This window comes from Panthera tigris, chromosome A3, assembly GCF_018350195.1.
Source record: "Panthera tigris isolate Pti1 chromosome A3, P.tigris_Pti1_mat1.1, whole genome shotgun sequence".
Lineage (NCBI taxonomy): Eukaryota > Metazoa > Chordata > Mammalia > Carnivora > Felidae > Panthera > Panthera tigris.
In genome coordinates this window covers 15,740,279-15,761,007 of record NC_056662.1, presented here as the reverse complement: position 1 = coordinate 15,761,007, position 20,729 = coordinate 15,740,279, and the positions used below count along the sequence as shown (strand labels likewise).

The 20,729-nt window shown below is 45.4% G+C and overlaps 1 long non-coding RNA gene across 2 annotated transcripts; it reads right to left on the bottom strand.

Annotated features, from left to right (window-relative positions):
* Window positions 1–6,178: 6,178 nt before the first annotated feature.
* LOC102962606 lies at window positions 6,179–18,664 on the bottom strand. Of its 2 annotated transcripts, none has more exons than XR_006215416.1 (4): window positions 18,622–18,664; window positions 18,035–18,116; window positions 11,944–12,320; window positions 6,179–7,719 (listed from the first exon to the last, which is right to left on the bottom strand). It is a non-coding gene; the product is annotated as an uncharacterized LOC102962606 (long non-coding RNA). The 2 variants fall into 2 exon arrangements; XR_006215417.1 differs by lacking the exon at window positions 18,622–18,664 and adding an exon at window positions 18,489–18,587.
* Window positions 18,665–20,729: the final 2,065 nt, after the last annotated feature.

Below are 20,729 nucleotides of genomic sequence, written 5' to 3'. Positions count from 1 at the left end.
AAGATTACCTGTAAGTATTAAATATGCCTAAATATAGAATAAGAAAAAAATAACTGGGAGAATTAGCAGCTCTTCCTTCCTTACTAAGAAATACCAATTCAGATTGGGTCCATCAAATGTACCTAGTAAAAAAAAAAAAAAAAAAAAAATCCCACATTTCCTAGCCTCTGTTACTGCCAGGGGCGGCATATAACACTGTTACAGACAATGAGATATAGACTAAGAATTTGTGGAAAGCTTTCTTGATAGTCATTTTCTCCTTCTTCTAGTGAAATAGAGACATGGTGGCTGGAGCTGCAGCAGCTGTTTTGTAATTATGAGGAAAACCCCAAAAGACTTGCAGAGACCCCAATCCTGACATTCTTGAGGCCCTGAACCTGAGGCAGTGACTGTCTAACTCTTCACTACTTGTTTATTTAAGCTACTGTTTTCTGTAACTCATGACTAAAAGCAACCTCTAACTGTTTCACTCAACAATGTAAACATAATAACATAACTAATGCAAAATGGGAAGTTTGGGGAGAAGGGATGGGGAAAAAGCATAAAAGTGCCAATGTTTCGGGGCGCCTGGGTGGCTCAGTTGGTTGGGCGTCCAGCTTCGGCTCAGGTCATGATCTCTTGATTTGTGAGTCCAAGCCCCGCATTGGGCTCTTTGCTGACAGCTCAGAGCCTGGAGCCTGCTTCGGATTCTGTGTCTCCCTCTCTCTCTCTGCCCCTCCCCCACTCGCACTCTCTCTCAAAAATAAATAAACATTAAAAACTTTTTAAAAACTGCCAATGTTTCACTGCAGGTAGTTGCTATCTGAAATTGAAATATTTAGTTAAAAATGATGTGGGGCGCCTGGGTGGCTCAGTCGGTTAAGCGTCCGACCTCAGCTCAGGTCACGATCTCGCAGTCCATGAGTTCGAGCCCCGCATCAGGCTCTGGGCTGATGGCTCAGAGCCTGGAGCCTGCTTCCGATTCTGTGTCTCCCTCTCTCTCTGCCCCTCCCCCGTTCATGCTCTGTCTCTCTCTGTCTCAAAAAAAAAAAAAAAATGATGATGGCTGCAACCTCTTGATGTTTTCCAGAGGGAACTTTGATGAGCTAATATTGTTTTTGGTGGAAAAAGAGCTATCTAAAGTTCAGATATTCTTTCATCTACAAAAATTCTATTAAATCCCAGTCAAATATATGAAATGTCTCTCAAAATTAAAGAAGAGTTTTATAATATGAAACAATTTTGATAAACCTATTTCTGATTATCTGTGTACATGCATTGAAAGATGTTGGGCATGACATTCATCTCATGTGAATTATGCAAATCTCAGGTGTTTTTGGTTTTGTTTTTCGACTTTTAAATTTGAAATAATTGTAGATTTACAGAAGAGTTGCAAAGATAGAGCAAAAAGTACCATCTCACTTATTCTTCACTTAACTTGCTCTAATGTTAACATCCTTACATAAGCACGGTACATTTATCAAAATGAAATTAACTGGGTAATATGCATAATATGATTAACTACACTACAGACTTCATTCGGATTGTCCAATTTTTCCACTGATGTCCTTTTCTCTGTCCCAGTTTCCAAACCAGGATACCATCTTGCATTCAGATGTCACGTCTCCTCTGGCCTATGACAGGTTCTCACTCTTTCCTTGTCTTTCATAGTCTTGACATTTGCAAAGAGTAGTGGTCACTTATTTTGTAGAATATCCTCAATTTCCGCTAGTCTCCCACTTCCTCATGATTAGACTGAGATTATAGGTTTGGGGGGAGTGATGTGCTCTTCATAGCAGGGGCACATAATATCAACATGTCTTACCCTTCGTGCTGTTGACCTTGATCACTTGACTTTCTCACTTCCTTCTTTGTACTTTTCCATATTGCTTTAACTCCTATAATAAGTATGTGAAGTCAACGAATCTGGAAGTGCTTCATAAACCGAAGAATCCAAAAATGTGAGGGTTAAATTTTTTATTTGAAAGAGAGAATTGATGTCCAAGCCTTGATTGGGAGAGGGAGATGGAGATAAGTATAGCTACACCATCAATGTTTAATTGGTCTGGAGGCTAGCCAGGGCGGCGGGGAAAGATAGAGATGACTTTGGGATTTATGTAACTGCTGGCAGAGCAAAGAATTGGGGCCTTGTCCGGATAGTTTTCATATAACACATTTCCCTTTCCCCTGTATCCCTGGGTAAGAGTAGAGGCCACCCCACCAGCCTAGTCAGAAACGACCTAACAAAGGAGGATTGGTTCTGTTGGGAAAGCGAGTGGATGTGGGAACTAACACTAACCAAGCACCGTCTCTGCTTACACCTCACTCGTGTAACATTCACAGTGCTGCCAACTAAGCGTGATGATCATCTCCACATCCCACGTGGGCAAATTCAGATTCAGAGACGTGAAGAGACTTGCCCGAAGCCACACTGCCAGTTAACCATCAGCTATCTCTCAGGCAAAGTACGGGGTGGCACGGGAAAGCCACCGTGTGAAATTAGATCTCTGTGACACCAAACCTATGCTCTCTGTCTTCCACTTCACGCTATCTGCTGCTTGGGAAGAACCGTGGTCAAGTACGGGAATTCCAATCCCCGGGGGAAGCTGTGGCGACTACCCACTCTCCATAAGGTTTTTCATCATCATAAGCTCTGTGTCTCCTCACTGATCAGAGAGTCACCTGGCACGAATTCCGGGTTCAGGTTCCCACCACCCTTTGGATGCCTTGGACAACTACCCTCTGCAATTGAATAGTAACAAAGGCCTAGGGTAGCTGGGAAAGCCTTTCCCTAGGATGTGTCCAGCCAGGATGCAAAGAGAAACAAAGGGGAGAGGGGGGAAAGGGAAAGGAGAGAGAGAGAGAGAGAGAGAGAGAGAGAGAGAGAGAGAATTGCATGGTTTTGGATTCTAGACTCTTCTTCCAGTCAGCCCTAAGGCCCGCCTTAGTTTTGTTCCTCCTAAGGATAGATTTGAGCCAGTGAAGAATCCTTTTTTCTTGAAGCTGATTCAAGTTTAGTTTTTTCAACTTGAAACCAAGGTGTCCTGATGAGCACATTCACCTTAATCTAGTTTCTACTCATTCTTATCATCACTGTGCCTGTGGCTTTTGCCTATCTGGGCCCCCAGATCTGTTTCACGAGTGGCTATGAATGCAGGCTCTGGAGTCAGAAAGACTGGGGGTCAAATCCCAATGCTTGCACCAATAAGCTATGTGGCCTTAGGCAAGGACTTTACCTCTAGAGCTTGTTCAATCTGATAAAATGGGGTGATAATATTCCTGCAAGGGTTATTATAAGACTTACACAAGAATAATTCATGCAAAGTGCTTAGCGCAACACAAATTTAACTTAGTATTCAATAAACGACAGCTATGATTATTAGCATTATTCAATTCTCCTTGCCAACTGGTCACAACTTATTGATTACCCAATTCCACGAGACACCTGCTGACCTAAGCCATTTTTTTCTCACCACATAATTCATACACCACTGGTAGCCTATGGATAAGTCCCCCCAGGGGTGGGAATCTACCTCAGCCCCTCAAGTGACAACTTAGGGCTGGCATTCCAACAAACGTTTGGAATTGTATGGCGGACCTGTGCCTGGTGGTATGCAGTAAATATTTAACAACTAGCACTTCAAAATGAACAATAACAAGAGTGTTTTTGCCAGCTTCCATGGTGTAAGTACTCCCACCATGTCTGATTCCAAGCTATCAACGCAATGTCACTCAGCACAGAGTTGGGAAGAAAGTGTGCAGTTGACCCTCATGAGCTAGAGCTGGCCAGTACAAGTGACTTATTGAGGGATCTCTCGGGTGATGCCTTTGAGGGGGTGAGGGAAGGAGAATACGACTAGGGAGAAAGGTAGGCAAAAAAAATATGGGTAGAGCTCCAGTCTAGCCACTGCCTAATTCCAAAGAGGGTTGTCCCAGCCTGACGCAAGGCGGTGGGGGACTGTGGATCCAGTTAGTTGGTCATTGGGTACACAGGGGCACAGGTCTTCAGGGGCACAGATTCCCAGGGATTTCCTGTCAAGGATGTTCCACTGGCTGAGGTGAATTGTCAGAAGGGAGTGGCCGTGAGCTGTGAGCAACCAACTCTCACAGCAGCTGGGGGATGAGCACAGCGGCCTAGTGAAGGGCATCTGGGTGGGGCCCCAGTGTCATTTACTAGGTAGTGATAACAATGCTGATGAGAATTTTTATGGGGAAGAAAATGGTGGTGGTGGTGGTGGTAATTGGGGAGCATGGTGACGGCGGAGCTTCTGAGGGTGACGATGAGTATAGCAAAGGTGCTGGTTATTAGAGGGACCAAGGATACCAAAATCCTTACTTCTTCAAAGTTGGTCTCTTTCTTTTCTGCGTTGTATTTCTACAGTAGCCCTGGGGAACAAAACTACTCAGAATTTCATCTCGTTGAGACTAGTGAATGAAAACATGACTGAGAAAGTCGCAATGCATTCATTTCACCAGTGATGTCCTGCTGGGTGTGTGTTTTGTTTTAACAATGCACACATTCTCCAGGGCTGTGATTTTGTTCTGTTTGCCACTCTGCGTCATGGTTCACTGGGAAACGCAGGGGTGTGGTGACTTTAGCCTTCTTAACCCATCAAACCTATCAGTAGTGTTTAACACGCCAACATTATGCCAGGAAGTCCTGGAGATTGCTAGAATGAACCTATCCTGCGCTCAACGTGGGATTGTTGTTTTCAGCGAAAGAGCCTCGCTTGTGAGGACGAGAGCAGAGTGACTGAAGTGAGTAAGCAGGTCAGCGTGCTGGTGGGGAGTGTCGGGGGAAGAGTCTGCAGAGTGGATGTCCTTTTATCTACCTCGGGGCGTCTGCCTAGATTTCTCCTCCTTCCCCTCCCTCCCCGGAGGGAGGCAGTGAGGCAGCAGGGGTGCTCACTTTCCACTTCAAGCACCTATCACGTTATATTTTCAACCAAATAGCTTCCTACATAAGAGGTATTCTGGGACAAATGTAGAGTTCATTCACTCCTTCCATAAATATGTACTTAGCATCAGCTGCAAGCATGCACTCGGCTAGGTGCTGGGGATAGAACATTTGGAGGGGGTGGGGGACAAAATCGTATGTTCTAGTAGATCTGAATACGACTCATCCTCATTACACACAGATGAGGAAATTGAGGCTTAAGAGGTTAATGGGTTTGGCCAAAGAGCAGAGCTAAGATTTTAACTAAAGTCAGGCAGCTCCCCAAACCCATCCCCTTAACCAATTCTATACTACCTGCCATGGACATTTTTTTGTTTTGTGTTGCCGCCCAACATCCTCTTGCATTATTCTGGTACTTGAACCCTCTGGTAGCTTCAGGAAAACGACTTTTTCTTTTCTAGATTTTTAGAAAATTTATTTATTTAAGCAGTCTCTACACCTGATGTGGGGCTGGAACTCACGACCTCAAGGTCAAGAGCTGCACACTCCACCGAATGAGCCAGGCAGGAGCCCCAGGAAAACCACCTTTTCCAGCACCATCTAGAAAGATGGTCAGGTAAGGCATCCTGCCCTCTTTAATTGTGGCGTGGGCCCACGACCGAAGCTACGTCATCCCAGTGCTGGAATTCTGCTATCCAGACCACCTAGAACTATGGTTCCCTTTGTTCAAGTTGGTTTCTCAGCTTCGCCTGAAATTCTGAGAGCCATCCCATATTCTTCCCCCAAACTATTTTTTTCCTCCAGCTACACAGAGTCTGCTTCTTTGCATACAACCAAATGCTCAGACTGACACACGGCCACTTCAGTCTCTGGGCCTCAGTTTGGACTTCAAGCAAGTTTTGTCACCTGCTAACTAGGAGGTGTAATACTCACCTTGAGGAAGGCGGGAGGGAAGATCTTGTTTCCTTGAGCCAGACCTTGCCAGCATCCCTGTTTTCTAGCACCTTCTTCAGACTCTAACCTCCCGGGAAAAGCTTCTCCATTCTTCGCTGGGGCTGCCAGACACGCAGAAGCTGCACACTCAGCAAAAGCAGTGAAGGAGCCTGAGCTATATTTGAGCTTCCCTGAGAACACACGGACGCAGCCTCCTGTGCTCTGGCTGGCCAAGGAGAGTGTAATTAACAGACTCTTCTTCAGAGCATGGATTGAACAGGTGATGGCTCAGCAAGTTCAGAATCACAGCCATGGCCAATTTCTCTTCCCCCCTGGTCTATTTTTGAGTCACCACAGGTGCTTATTAAGGCCACATGTCAGGCCTACAGGGCAGAGGAGAGACTTTTCTCAGAGAAACTGTCAGGATGGTATGAAGTTGACAGAACAGAAATCTGACCAAATAAAGCTTTATTTTTCTCATGTGACAAGAAGTCTAGGCAATCCAGGCTGGTACAGAGGACCGATTACACAGAAGTTTCTTTGGTCTTCCGGCTCTGCTATCCTTAGCAGGTGGCACTCACCCTCATAGTCACAAGATGGCTGCTGCACTTCCAGAAACCTCACCTATGTTCCAGGTGACGATGAAAACAAAGGCAATTTGTGCCTCGGGCTTGCTGACTTCTCCCGCCTTTTAGTATGAAGAAGATAGATCCCCAAGAATCCCCACCCAAATGTCCACTTACATCTTATTGGTCAGAACTGGGTCAGGGGACCACCTGTAAGGGTGCACCTGTAAGGGAATGCGGGCAGGTGTTTTTAAGTGGGTACATTTTATTCGAACAAAATTAGGACTCTGTTACTAAGTAAAAAGGAGAGGCCAGACATTGGTTCAGCACCTCGTAGTGTCTGTTAGAGGTGAGAGGAGGGATACGTGGTTGTGAGGGAAGTCTCTGAGGGGCTGAATCAGAGGTTCTCAGAAACACAAGAGATGGACCAGGTTCCAGAGCCCTCAAGTGGGAAGCTAGAGAGACCCATCATCCTCACTATGATGTACGGAGAAAAGCAGGTGCCTCCTAAGCATGTTCTGTAAAGACACTGTTGACCTCCAAAACGTGGAAAGGTAGAGGGGCTTATCAAAAAGAGTCAGACAGTCCTGGTTTTAAATCACAGCTCTGCCTGATACTCCGTGACCTTGGGAAAGTCACTTAACCTCTCTGGGCCTCTCCGTTTTCTCAACTATAAAATGGGGATGATACCTTGCACAGTTTTTATGTGGCTCAAATGAGACCACATGTATAAATTGTGCATTGCAGGCATTTGACACATGGGAGTTATTATTGATCTAATTCCTTCATTTTCTGAAGGTGGAACACAAAACCCAAAGAGAGGAGGCAAGATGACCTAAGTCACACGGCCAGACAGAGGTGGAGCTGAGACCAGGGCCCAACTTTCGGACTTCCGACCTGAGGTGTGTTCCATTTCACCGCCGCCTCTACCTGTTAAAAAAATTATTAACTTTCGCCAAAGTGTGGAATCAGGCCTGCACCGCGGAATAAAGTAACCGGTTCAGAATTACAGATTTTTTTAAAAAACTGAACAAAGTACTTTCAGATGCTTCCGTTACCAACAGTTAAGCAGAAAAGGAACAGACCTCCTGCTATACTGCTTCCGGCGAGTTCTCGTATTCATTATGTTTATTGTGATCAGTATTTACTGAACACAATGACCACAGGTAACATGGAGCTGAAGTTCCTCCCCAACGGCCAGAGCGAACGTTCAATGAGCGCTGCGTTAGCCTCCTACCGCTGCTGTAGCAAATGAACATAAACTCACATGAAGTCACTGATGTCTCTGTTCCTTTAGCTCATGCTCCACGGAGTTTTGACAGAGATTTCCTTGAACACCAGGAACTAAAAACAAAACAAACAAGGGGTGCCTTGGGTGGCTCAGTCAGTTAAGTGTCCGACTCTTGATTTCGGCTCGGGTCATGATCTCACAGTTAATGGGTTCGAGCCCCGTGTTGGGCTCCGTGCTGACAACATGGAACCGGCTTGGAATCCTCTATCTCCCTCTCTCTCTCTGCCCCTCCCCCGCTGGTGCTCTCTCGCTCTCTCAAATAAATAAACTTTAAAAACAAAACAAAACACACCTCTCAGAAGTGGTCATTGCCAGAGAGGAAGGAGATGGGTACAACGGGTGAAGGGGACTGGAGGATACAGGCTTCCAGTCATGGGATGAATAAGTCACAGGGATGAAAAGCACAGCATAGGGAATAGAGTCAACGGTATCTTAAGAGTGATGTCTGGTGACAGATGCTAGCTACACTTGTGAGCACAGAATAACGTATTAGAGACGGTGAATCACTATGTTGCACACCTGAAGCTAATATAACATGATGTACCAACTATACATCAATCACACGCGCGCGCACACACACACACACACCACCCAGTATTTGCAGACTGCCTCTGTGCTGGGGTGCTCCTTCAACACTCAGCCGGGCTGTTCACAACTCTGCCTCAGACGGCACCCCTGTTTGCACTGAGCCGTTTTCAAGTTGCTTTTTCCTTCGTTCAGCATTCACTTGGTTGCTATAAACCTTGACGGTTTTCCAGAGTTCTGACAAAGTTAGTTCTGATAGTGTCTGCTTGCTTTCTCAATGTTTCTCTGGGGGAGCTCGGAGCGCCTTGTCTGAGCAGTAGTTTGGATTGCTCTAACAAAAACATTACAGTCTGGGTGGCTTATAATAAACAACAGGAATTTCTTTCTTACCTTCCTGGAGGCTGGAAGTCCAAGATCAGGGTGCTGGCATGGCCAGGTTCTGGCGAGGACCCCCCTTCTAGGCTGCAGACTGCCAGCTTCTTATTGTACCCTCACAAGGCAGAGAGCAGATACAGGAAGTACAGCTCTCGGGTGAGCCCAGTAAGGGCACTAATCCCATTAAAGGGCTCCTCCCTCCCGGCCTCATCTAAGGTCAGGCCTCCCGAAGGCTCCACCTCTTAATGCCATTACATTGATAGGAGATGGGTGAGGTCTCAACACAGGAATTTGGGGATGACATTCAGTCCATAACATGCCTACTCCGCCATTTTGTTTTTTAAAGGCTTCCCTGGTGATTCTAATGGGTAGCCAAGGTTGACATCCACTACTCTAGAATCAGAACCTTGCATCACTGCTTTCAACAGGCTCCTCAGGTGATTCTGATGCAGCCCCGCCGAGCTTTGGGATCCTGCAGATTAAATAAATTCTGGGACGGACCTCAGGAAGTCCACTTTGTCTCATCTTCCTCCAGTTCCAGGGAGCCAGACGGGATGGAGAGGTCAGCCTTTGTGTGGATGGCTTTCCGTCTGTCCACCGCAGCACGTGGTGCCCACGAAGGGCTGCATTTGGAGTTAATGAGAAGAATTGCCCCTATTTGCTTCCCAAAGGAATCAGAATGGAAATACAGAAAGGAGCCCAGGATGTGCCAGATTCCTGCCTCCGAGTATGATCATTCAGTTGAAGCTTCTCAGCGGATCTCTTTTGGGACTTGGCATATGGGTCACCTGCACCCGAGCTAGAATCCCCCCAAATCACAAAGATTTCGGGTCACAAGCTTTTGGGTAAGTGCAGCTGGGAGGGTGAAGCTCTCTCAGTCCAGTTGAACTCCAGGCTTCCCCGCTCACAGACATGGGGTCCTTGAACAGTAAGTCATTCTGGGATGACCAAGAGATTTTTCTCTCTCACCACCTGTGACCATGCACCAGGCTTTAATTATCTGAGTCTCAGTTTCCTTAACTGACTGGTGAAAATAATTACCCGCCTCAATTCTTGTTATTACTATAGAAGATAAACACAGGGTAAAAAATACAATGATAATAATAAATGTGTAGTAAAAAATAAAATAATAATAAATGTGTACTTTGATTCTGTTTTTGTCAAAAATTATGTCTATGTCTTTAACTTTATTTTGTTCACATTTATTTATTTAGAGAACAAGTGATTGTGCGTAGGGGAGGAGCAGAAAGAGGGGGAGAGAGAATCACGAGCAGACTCTGTGCTGTCAGCTTGGAGCTGACTTGGGGGCTGGATCCCACAAACCGTGAGATTATGACCTGGGCCAAACCAAAAGCGGGCGCTCAGCGGACTGAGCCACCCAGGCGCCCCTATAATTACGTATATATCTTTATACATACACTGATCTTTATATGTTTGTGTGGATATACGTGTATGTTATGTGTTTATGCACACAATGCTGCCCAGAACAATGTTCGCCAAATAGGTAGTGGGATTGGAGGTGATTTTTGTTGTCCTCTTTGTACTTTTCTAGCTTATTTATGATGTGCACGTACTATTTTTAGAAAAGAAAACTGAACTTTCGGGTCAAGGGGGCTGATTAAGTCCTTCTATGATTCTCTCCCCCTCCAAATATCCCATTGCAATGACAAAATGAACATTTTAAGTACTAAGGAAAGCTATCAAAGTAATAATAATAATTACTCTTAGAATTCTGAGGTTTAAAATCTGGCACAAAGTGCTTACCGATTACAATCTCCATTCCCTAGCCATCCTAAAGAGAACCCTTCTTGTGCCCTGGACCCCTCTGCAGTCAGGTGGAGACTGTGGACCTTTTCTCAGCGTAATTATCTTTAAATGAATCAACTTCTATGCACAGGATTACAAAGGAAATCATTTACATCAACATACACTTATCAAAATATTTAAAAAACAAATCTGTCATATAGTGACATATGTGCTTCTATATTAGAAGACTTAGCAGGGTGTCTAATGACTACCATCATTTCAAAGTCACGACGAGCATAAATGATGTTATGAAATGACTCCAACAATACCATCATGGTGGGAAAATACCTGGTTTCTATTGACGATGAAGTCACAGAAACTGCTAACACTACTACAGTTTGTTGCTTATGTTTGTAAGCGAAGAAAATGCTGCCTTGAACTTAGTGAAAAGAAAGGCCATTTTTCTCTTCCAGCATTATAGACCTCCAAATTTAACAAAATACGTGCGCCCAGAGATCTTCGCTTAGATCTGTCCATCTGTTTGTTTGGTCTCTTTCGCGTTTACATTGTTCCTCGAATGTACGAGGGCCCTTGGCCGCCTGCTCATGGGGGAGGGTGGGACCTAGGCTAAGGTTACTGAATGCTATGTGATTGGCAGGGGGTCTCTTCACTGCCAATTTGGTATGACGATTAGGAAGCTCCCAATGCATGTTTAGGTCCTTCCTCCCGAGCTGGTCAAATTCCCCAGAGATGGTTCCCCCAGCTTCTTTTTAGGAGAGTGTAATTCTCCCTGCCAGCATTCTGGAATCTAGGTCAGGAAAGCAGCCTGTAAGAAGATTGGGTGGGGCATGCCAGGCTTCCATATGTAAACTTTTACTTAATCCCCCTGCTTTCCGGCGGATGTCCCATCTTCCACGACACGTGGTGTTTCCCAGCCCAGATGCCCTCTTGTCATAGTCGACCGCTGTGCCATCCAACACAGCAGCTTCTGCCAGCTACTCACATTTAAATTCATTAAAATAAATAAAATAAACGTTCAGGTCCTTAGTTGCACCAGCTACTTATCAAGGGCTCAGTAGCCACATGGAGCTAGTGGCCAGCTACCATATCGGATGGCGGTACACAACCCCTTCCGTCACTGCAGAAAGTTCCATTGGACGGTGCTGTTCTAGAGCAGGGGTTGGGATTTTTTTTTTTCCTGTAAAGGGCCGGATAGTAAATATTTTTGGCTCTGCACGCCATATGGCCTCCTTCGCACCTACTTAACTATGTCATGGTAGCGCGAGAGCAGCCGTAGACAATACATGGGACCTGCATTGGAATGCATGGCCGCGTTCCCACAAAACTTTATTTATGCACTCTGAAATCTGACTTTCATATCATTTTCACGTGTCACAGAATGTTATTCTGGTTTTGATTTTTTTCCAGCCATTTGCAAATATAGGACTATTCTTAGGACAGGCTGTCCCGAAACAGGCAGCGGGCTAGATTTGGCCTGTGGACCGTGGTTTGCAGACCTCTGTCTTTGCGTTTTGCCTTTTCAGAACAATTCCTGTACTGCTATTTTCGTAGGTTCGGGGAGGAAGCAGAGGGTAAGGGGTGTAGTTTTTCTAACCTAGAAGTCTCATTACCTGTTCAGGGCCTGTCTTCCCCCAGTGCCTTAGAACCTGTGAGCACGGAGACCCATCTCTCTTATTCACCATCCTCCACCTAATGTCCAGTACAATGTTTGACATTGACATTCAATGGAGACCTGCATTAGGCTCTTCATCAATCGAACTCAATGATCAAATGCTCGCCAAGCCACCTTCTTTGTATAATTTGGCTTTTCACTTAGATCTGCCTCCGGGAAAGAATGTGCTGGTCACACTGATGAGAGTATTCCAGTCTTCTCAGCAATTATATTTCTCGTTATCAGTGAATACACTGACGTTCCGATTTTCCACATCAGTCCCATGAGCTTGGTAAATGTAATTCCACCTCGGAGAGAAGACATCAGCTTCTAAGCCTGTGTAGAATCAAACAAATCTTGGTTACAGAAGTGGAAGTCTCAATTGAATTTGATAAGAAGACTTGTAAGGAGAGGGGAGGTAATCTGGTAGACAGAAGTACTGGGAGGTTTTAAATGCAGGGCTGAAATTGCCTTCCCAGCAAGATAAAGGAGAGAAGGTTGCAGAATGTTAACATTTCCCAGACCATAAGAGGACAATGTGCCAAGGGCATTGTCAGAAACCAAGTGGATGGGGCAACAGGCACAGGTTAAATTAAAAGTATATGTATCCCAAACTCCTAGAAGATAACAGGAGAAAATCTTGGGTCTGGTGATGGCTTTTTAAAAAACATTTATTTATTTTTGATAGAGAGAGAGCACGTGTGGGAGATGGGCAGAGAGAGAGAGGGGGACAGAGGATCTGAAGCGGGCTTTGCTCTGACAATCGTGAGCCCGATGTGGGGCTTGAACTCACAAACCGTCAGATCACGACCTGAGCCGAAATCAGTTGCTCAACTGACTGAGTCACCCAGGCACCCCTGGTGATGGCTTTTTAACTGTTTATTTATTTATTTTGAGAGAGAGAGAGAGTCTGTGCATAAGAGGGGGAGGAGCAGAAAGAGAGAGAGAGAGAGAGAAAGAATCCCAAGCAGGCTCTGAGCTGTCAGTTCAGAGCCTGACACAGGGCTCAATCCCACCAACCACGAGATTATGACCTGATCCGAAATAAAAAGTCAGATGCTTAACCACACTAAGCCACCCAGGCATTATTTTTTAATGTTTATTTCTTTCTTTTGAGAGAGAGAGGGATGATGCCTTTTAGATAGAACACCAATGGCACAATTCATGACGTAAATCATTGATTAGCTGGACGTCACTAAAATTTAAAACTTCTGCTCTGCAAAAGACAACGCGAAGAGCATGAGAAGGCAAGTAACAGGTTAGGAGAAAATATTTGCAAAAGACATACTTGATAAAGACCAGGAGCCAAGATAGGCAAAGAACTCTTAAAACTGAGCAATAAGAAAACCAATCCGATTAAGAAAGAAATCAAAGACCCTACCAGACACCTCACCAAAGATGATATATAGGGGGCGTCTGGGTGATTCAGCTGAGCATCTGGCTCTTGATTTTGGCTCAGGTCATGATCCCAGGGTTGTGGGATCGAGCCTTGTGTCGGGCTCTGTGCTGAGCACGGGACCTGCTTGAGATTCTCTCTCTCTGCCTCTCTCTTCTGCTTGCACTCTCTCTCTCTCTTAAAAAGATAAAGATGATATATACATGGCAAATAAGCATGTGAAAATATGGTCCACATTATACATCACGAGGGAAATGCAAAATAAATGCAATGAGACACCACCACTTAATCCTGAGAAGGGCCAAACTCCAGAATATTGACAACACCAGATGTTGGTGAGGACGTGTAACGACAGGAATTCTCATTCGTCGTCAAATACGGTGTCCGGAAAAAATGTCCCTCTTCCTATGTAGTGGCTTTTCACCTCCCAGTCTGCCTGACACCAGATCCCATGACCATGAGTTGTCCGCTTAATTGACTATATTACTTATTTTTGTGCCCTATCCTACCAGAGGTAAGATAAATACATGAGAGTGATTTGGGCCACAATGGGCCGTGCAGACTTAACAAACACGTCCTAGGTGCCTGTAATCTAGCACGCTCTTTCACTTGTGTCATCACTCCCGATTTACGGCGGAGGAAACTGAACCGGAACAAGGGGACAGATGAGTTGCTCCATTTATGCAGGGTTTCAAAAACAAAGGAATTATGGGGGCGCCTGGGTGGCTCAGTTGACTAAGCATCCGACTTCGGCTCAGGTCACGATCTCACGGTTCGTAAGTTCGAGCCCCGCGTTGGGATCTGTGCTGGCAGCTCAGAGCTTGGAGCCTGCTTCGAGTTCTGTGTGTGTGTCTCTCTCTCTCTCTGCCCCTTCCCTGCTCATGCTCTGTCTCTCTCAAAAATAAAATAAAAACACTAAAAAAAAATTTTTTTAAAGAAGTCAAAAGCCAGATGCCCATAATGCAGTATTTGAAAGTTCTGAAAGAGACTTTTAACCTACAATTCTATTCCCAGCCAAATGGAATCAAGTAGGAGGGTAAATAAAGACATTTTCAGACTTGTGAGGACAGAAAAAGTTTGTCTTTTTTTAAAAAAAAATCTTTGTTAAAGTATGGAGAATACATTAGCATCATGGCTATATTTGCAGGACAGAATATAATAACGTTATATTGTGTTATATTTGGGCATAAGTTAGGATATGCTTGCCTCTGCTGACAAAGCAAATAACTGCCAAACTCTTAGAGGCTTAGGACAATGAAGACTCATCTCACTCACACTACACGTTGACTGTATCCTGGTGGGGGTGCTCTGCTCTCCCGGGACTCAGACTAATGGACACTCTTCCACGTGGCAGGTGTGGCAGTGGGCAGGAGAGCATGCGTGTCTGTGTATGGGGTGAGAAACTCACACAGTCATTAAATGCTCCAGCCTAGGCTAACAAAGGTCACTCCCTCCCACAACCCATTGGCCAGCACCAGTCACATGGCTACACACAACTAAAAGCTGTGGGGGACTTTTGAAATCAGCCAGGCTGACAAAAGATGGAAAACAGAAGCAGGGGGGAAAGATGGCGGGAAAAATACTGCTCATGCCTTCATCTTAGAAAGTGAAATGTCAACTCTAGAAAACAGTATGGAGGTTCCTCAAAAGGTTACAAATAGAACTATCCTATGACCCAGCAACTGCACTACTAGGTATTTATCCAAAGGATACAAAAACGCTGATTCGAAGGGGCACATGCACCCCAGTGTTTATGGGGGCACTAAAAACAATAGCCAAAGTATGGAAAGAGCCCAAATGTCCCTCGATGGATGAATGGATAAAGAAGATGTGGTATATATATGTATACACACACACACACACACACACACACACACACACACACAAGGGAATAATACTCAGCAATCAAAAAGAGTGAAATCTTGCCATTTGCAACAATGTGGATGGAACTAGAATGTATTATGCTAAGCACAATAAGTCAATCAGAGAAAGACAAATATATGATTTCACTTGTATGCGGAATTTAAGAAACAAAACTTATGAACATAGGGGAAGAGAAGGAAAAATAAGAACAGAGAGGGAGGCAAACCATGAGACTTAAAAAAAAATTTAATGTTTATTTATTTTTGAGAGAGAGAGAGACAGAGACAGAGAGAGTGTGTGTGAGCAGGGAAATAACAGAGAGAGAGGAAGACACAGAATTCGAAGCAGGCTCCAGGCTCTGAGCTGTCAGCACAGAGCCCAACGTGGGACTCGAACCCACAAACCGCGAGATCATGACCCGAGCCAAAGTTGGAGGCTCAACTGACTGAGCCACCCAGGTGCCACAAGAGACTTTATTTTATTTATTTATTTTGAGAGAGACAGAGAGCACGAGTAGAGGAGGGGCAGAAGGAGAGAGAGAGAGAGAGAGAGAGAGAGAGAGAGAGAGAGAGAATCCCAAATAGGCTCTGCACTGTCAGTGCGGAGCCTGATGCAGGGTTTGAATCCAAGAAATCGTGGGATCATGCCCTGAACTGAAACCACAAGTCAGACGCTTAACCGACTGAGCCACTGAGCCACCCCTAAGAGACTCTTAAATATAGAGAACAAACTTAGGATTGCTGGAAGGGTGGTGGGTGGGGGGACAGACTAAATGGGTGATGGGCATTAAGGAGGGCACCTGCTGGGATGAACACTGGGTGTTGTATGTAAGTGATGAATCACTGAATTCTACCCCTGAAACCAATACTACACTGTATGTTAACTTGAATCTGAATCAAAGAGAGAGAGAGAGAGAGAGAGAAAGTGAGTTGTCAAAAGGGATTGTCCATGTGATAGAATAAGAAAATAGGGGTGCTGTTTATTGAATTTATGAGGAGAAATGAGAAATACCAATAAATATATAAATAATCAACAGTTGGAGAAAGCACAGAGTATAAGTAAACTTTACAGACAATAAATATTGTCTAGCTATTGTTTATATTTAGGGACATAATCACCTGAAAATCAAAGTGATTAAAAGAGATTGCCCCAACAGAGTTGGGCAATGGGCATGAGAGTTTGCTTTTCATGGGAAACTCTCCTGTGCTGTTTGGTATGTTACCATGTATATGAACGTATTAGCAGGGCTCTCCAGAGAAACTGAACCAATGGGTGATAGACGTTTACAGATAGATATGGATATGTGTATATGTACATGTGTGTATATGAGACAAAGAGAGAGATTTATCGCAGGAATTGGCTCACACACCATCTCATGTCTGTAGGCTGGAGAACCAGGAAAGCCAGTGCTGGAACATTCCAGTCCAGTCCAAAGGCCCGAGAACCCAGGGAGCAGACGGTCTGAGTGTAAAGACCTGAGAACCAGAAGTGCCAGTGTCCAAGGGCAGGAGAACATGGATGTCCCAGCTCAGGCAGAAAGAGCAAATTCGCCATCAACAGATTGAGCGATCCCTGCCCCTCCCTCCCAACATTGGTGATCTTTACTCAGTCTACTGATTCAGATGCTAATCATTTCCAAATATACCCTAGCAGACATACCCAAAAATAACATTTACCAGCTCTCTGGGCATCCCTTAGCCCAGCCAGGTTGACACATAGAACTCACCATCAGAATGAACTACATTTTGTTTCAAATAACATAGTTTTGGAGGTCGTACATCCCAGTTCACCATTGGGCAACTCTCCTAAACTTCAGGTCCCTTTTCTATAAAGTGGGGTAAGATTTTATGAGGACTACATGAAATCACGTATGGCAAGAGGCGGGCGTAGTGCCTGACACGTAGCACATGCTGGTTACATGGCGACACATCACGGACATCAGGTCCAGATTGACTCTGTGTGCAAGAGATTTGAGCCCTGAGCCTTGATGGAGAAGGTTCTGGGAGACCATCCAAACCACTGCTTCTGCAGGTTGGGCACAGGTGGCCTGGTCTTATCTGCAGCTACACGAGGAGTCAGTCCCCAGGACCAGGACTAGAACGGCCTCCTGTCTTCCAACCCCAGGACCTGCTGGCCATCCCTGTGGTCTCTGAATCAGAACTGCATTTGGCTCTGGACATAGAGAAAGAGCCCTTTGGGAGGAAAGGGATCATTTCCTCCGGTGCAAATTGTTTCTTTTTGTGCTGGCAAGTCCAAGGTGTTCTGACAAAGGTCAAGAGTATTTATTTTCTTTAATACTGGAGGGGTCAGAGTGAGATACAGACAAGGATGAGCCAAAGTGGGGAAAGGAGAAAGGGGGGGGGGTGTCAACTTTGAGAGCTGAAAAAGCTTCTTATCACAGGCAATGGCTGTTTTGGGGGCACAGACACAACTCCTGGTTTTCTATTAAAAACAGCAGAAATTACAATGAGGGAAAATTAAGAAATCATTAAATACAGACGATGCGGTCAAAGCCACTCTCCCATCTAGTCCTGCCCACCTCCCGATTATCTCTTCCTGCTCCCTACCCACATGTGACACCTGAGCCCTGAGCTTTGCCGCTCTGCTGGGCTCCTGACCGCTGCACTCCCCTATGCCATTCCCTCTGACTGGCTCGCCCAACCCCAGTTCCCTGGCTAGTTGGGCCCTTCCTCTAGGACTCAGGTCAGGCGTCCTCTCCTCCTCAAAGACCACCCTGCCAGCTCTTCTTCTGTGTACCCATCACATCACATCTTGGCATCTTAACACTTACCAAGCTGTGTCGAAATCGCCCAAACTCCCATCTGTCTTTCCAATTGGACTGGAGATCACACACTGGACCCTCAGACTCAGATCTGGCATTCAGAGAGAATTATGTTTTACTTGCTTGGCCTGTACTTTTTTGGGCCCACATGGTGTTTTTAAAAAATTTTTTTGCATTCATTGCCAAAAATTAAAAAGAGATTGCGCAAAAAAATTTTTTTTTCAGTTTCTGGCTTCTCTTGAACAAACTGGAAATCCAGTAAGACGGGTGCAGTTCTCCACCCTTGTGGTAGTGGCCCCCTTCGGATAGAGCACTGTTTATTTCTCCACAGTCCCCACCATGCTCTATTGTCTCTGCATTTAAGCCTCATCTCAGAGCCATTTGTCATAACTCTTGCAATATTGTGGGTTGTTTTTTTTTTTTTTTTTTACAGCGGAAGAAGAAAATAAAATATTTCTCTTACCCATGTTCCTTATTCACACCTGGTCCACTTCCCTCATTTATGTCACCAGACTAGACCCTGTAGGTACCTTGGCTTTCCACCCTTGTACCAGGAGCTCCTTGAAAACAAACAAGATGGTGGGGGGGGGGGGTACCTGGGTGGCTCAGTCGGCTGAGCGTCCGACTTCAGCTCAGGTCATGAGCTCACTGATTGTGAGTTCGAACCCTGCATCGGGCTCTGCGCTGATGGCTCGGGAGCCTAGAGCCTGCTTCGGATCCTGTGTCTCCTTCTCTCTCTGTTGCTCTCCCGCTTTCTCCCTCTCAAAAATAAATATTTTTTTTAAATAAAAAAAAAGAAAACAAACAAGATGTTTGTTCATCTCTGTCGCTCCAACAGCAAGCACAGTGCCTGGCTCAGAGTAGGTCTCCATAAATGCTTATTGGAACCATGAATGCAACTCTTGCTGTTAGAAGAGAATCCCCCTGAGCCACCCATTCAACAAATTTTACTGAGTCCATCTGTGTGTCCCTTTCCCTAACTTGGTGTTCTCTCTCTTTACCTTCAGAGTCCTGGATCCTCTCGGAATCCCCAAATAATTAAAACTTCTCTGTAGATTCATTGGGTATTTCTCATAAAACCTTGCTCTTAGCAATTACATCAGAGAAGATCGTAAGAACCATTGATCGGTAGTGGTAGTATTTTTATCAGTAATAAATAGTTATCATTTATTGAGAGCTTCCCACGTACCAGGCACTGTATATACATTTCCTCGAACAACAACCCTGTGTGGTGACCTTCAGGAAAGCACATTCATTCACTCACGGTTCTGGAGCAGGTACAAGAAGACTTGAGGTGGGCAGCCTCTGTCCCAACCACAGAATTGGACTTCTCCCGGGTCCTGGGCTGGTGGCTTCCAGGCGTGCCTCCTAGCATGACCAGAAGACCTGCGAAATGACTCCGGTCTGGGGCTCCTGACTCCAGGCCAGCTAGCTGTCTCCTCCCAAGCACTTTGACACCTCCTTTATGGATTCTTTCTTCTTTCTCCTACACGGCAGTTTTAACCAGCCCAGGGACCAGTTGTTCTGCCCTCAGATCGATAGCCTTGGGGAAGGCCTGCAGACGGCCTCTAGAAGCACCTCAGCTGCTCCTGCAGAGGGACCACTGCCTCCTGATTCTGTTCAGTCATATTATGTACTTCTTCCGCTTTATTAAAGCTGCCTCCTTTCCGAACGAGTTGGCACAAGCCCAATAGTAGTGCCTAAAACTTTTCATTTCCAAATCCAGAATCGTATTTTTCTTCCTTCCTTCCTGCCTCTCTCTCTGTCCCACCCTCTCTCTCTCTCTCTCTCTCTCCCTCTCTGTCTTGTTTGCTTCTTAGTCACCATGATGTTTTAGAAGAGATTTAAAGCCGCTCTTTGGCTGGGGTAAGTGCTCAGGAAGCATTTAAGACAAAGAGATGAAAGAATAAATGATAGAACAGTCAGCACTTGGTAAATGGTTGATGAAGGAGAATCAAATGAGATAATGCATGGAAAACTGATGTATATAATCTGTCAATGGTGGACCTTGTAACCAAGCTGGACGAGACTGCAGCCTTATCCGCTGGCGCCATCTGCTGGAAACAAGATAGCACAACAGGTCCATTTCCGCTTTACTCAGGTATGGGGACGCCGGCTTCTGGAAACGCCCGCAAAGGGCTGAGTAAAAAGGGAAGAATGCATTTCGGCAAAACCTAGTATGGGCCAGGTAGCATGCTAAGGGCTTCACACTGCTTTCCATGCATTATTTCTCTTCATCCTCTACTGTCATTAGAAGAGGCAGATACTATTATTATTGCATCTTTAGAGATGAAAAACCTGAGACTTTCAGGTTTACAGCAGATTCACGAAGTCTAAAGCCACATAGCTAGTGGGTATTTGAGATAACACTCGAACCCAGCTCTGTGTGACTTAGGAGCCTTGTGGGTTTGGTTCCTCAGGAATTAAGACCCCAACGGGGAGACGTGCATGCAGAAAGTTTCCTGCAGCGTGCTCTCAAGGTGACAGGTGGAAGGGAAAAGTCAAACTGCAATGCAGCCTCATCAGAGGTCTCAGCTGACGCCCACCCTGCGGGGAGTGGGGAGGAGTATAGAGGTGGGATGGCAGGGAGGCTGGACCTTGGGGCTCCCACTTCATACAGTCATTGGATGCAGTACTCGGGCTGGGTTGCGCTCTTCAGCCAAGGGCAAGTCCCCAAGAGGGAGGGACTCAGTTGAGTACTGTC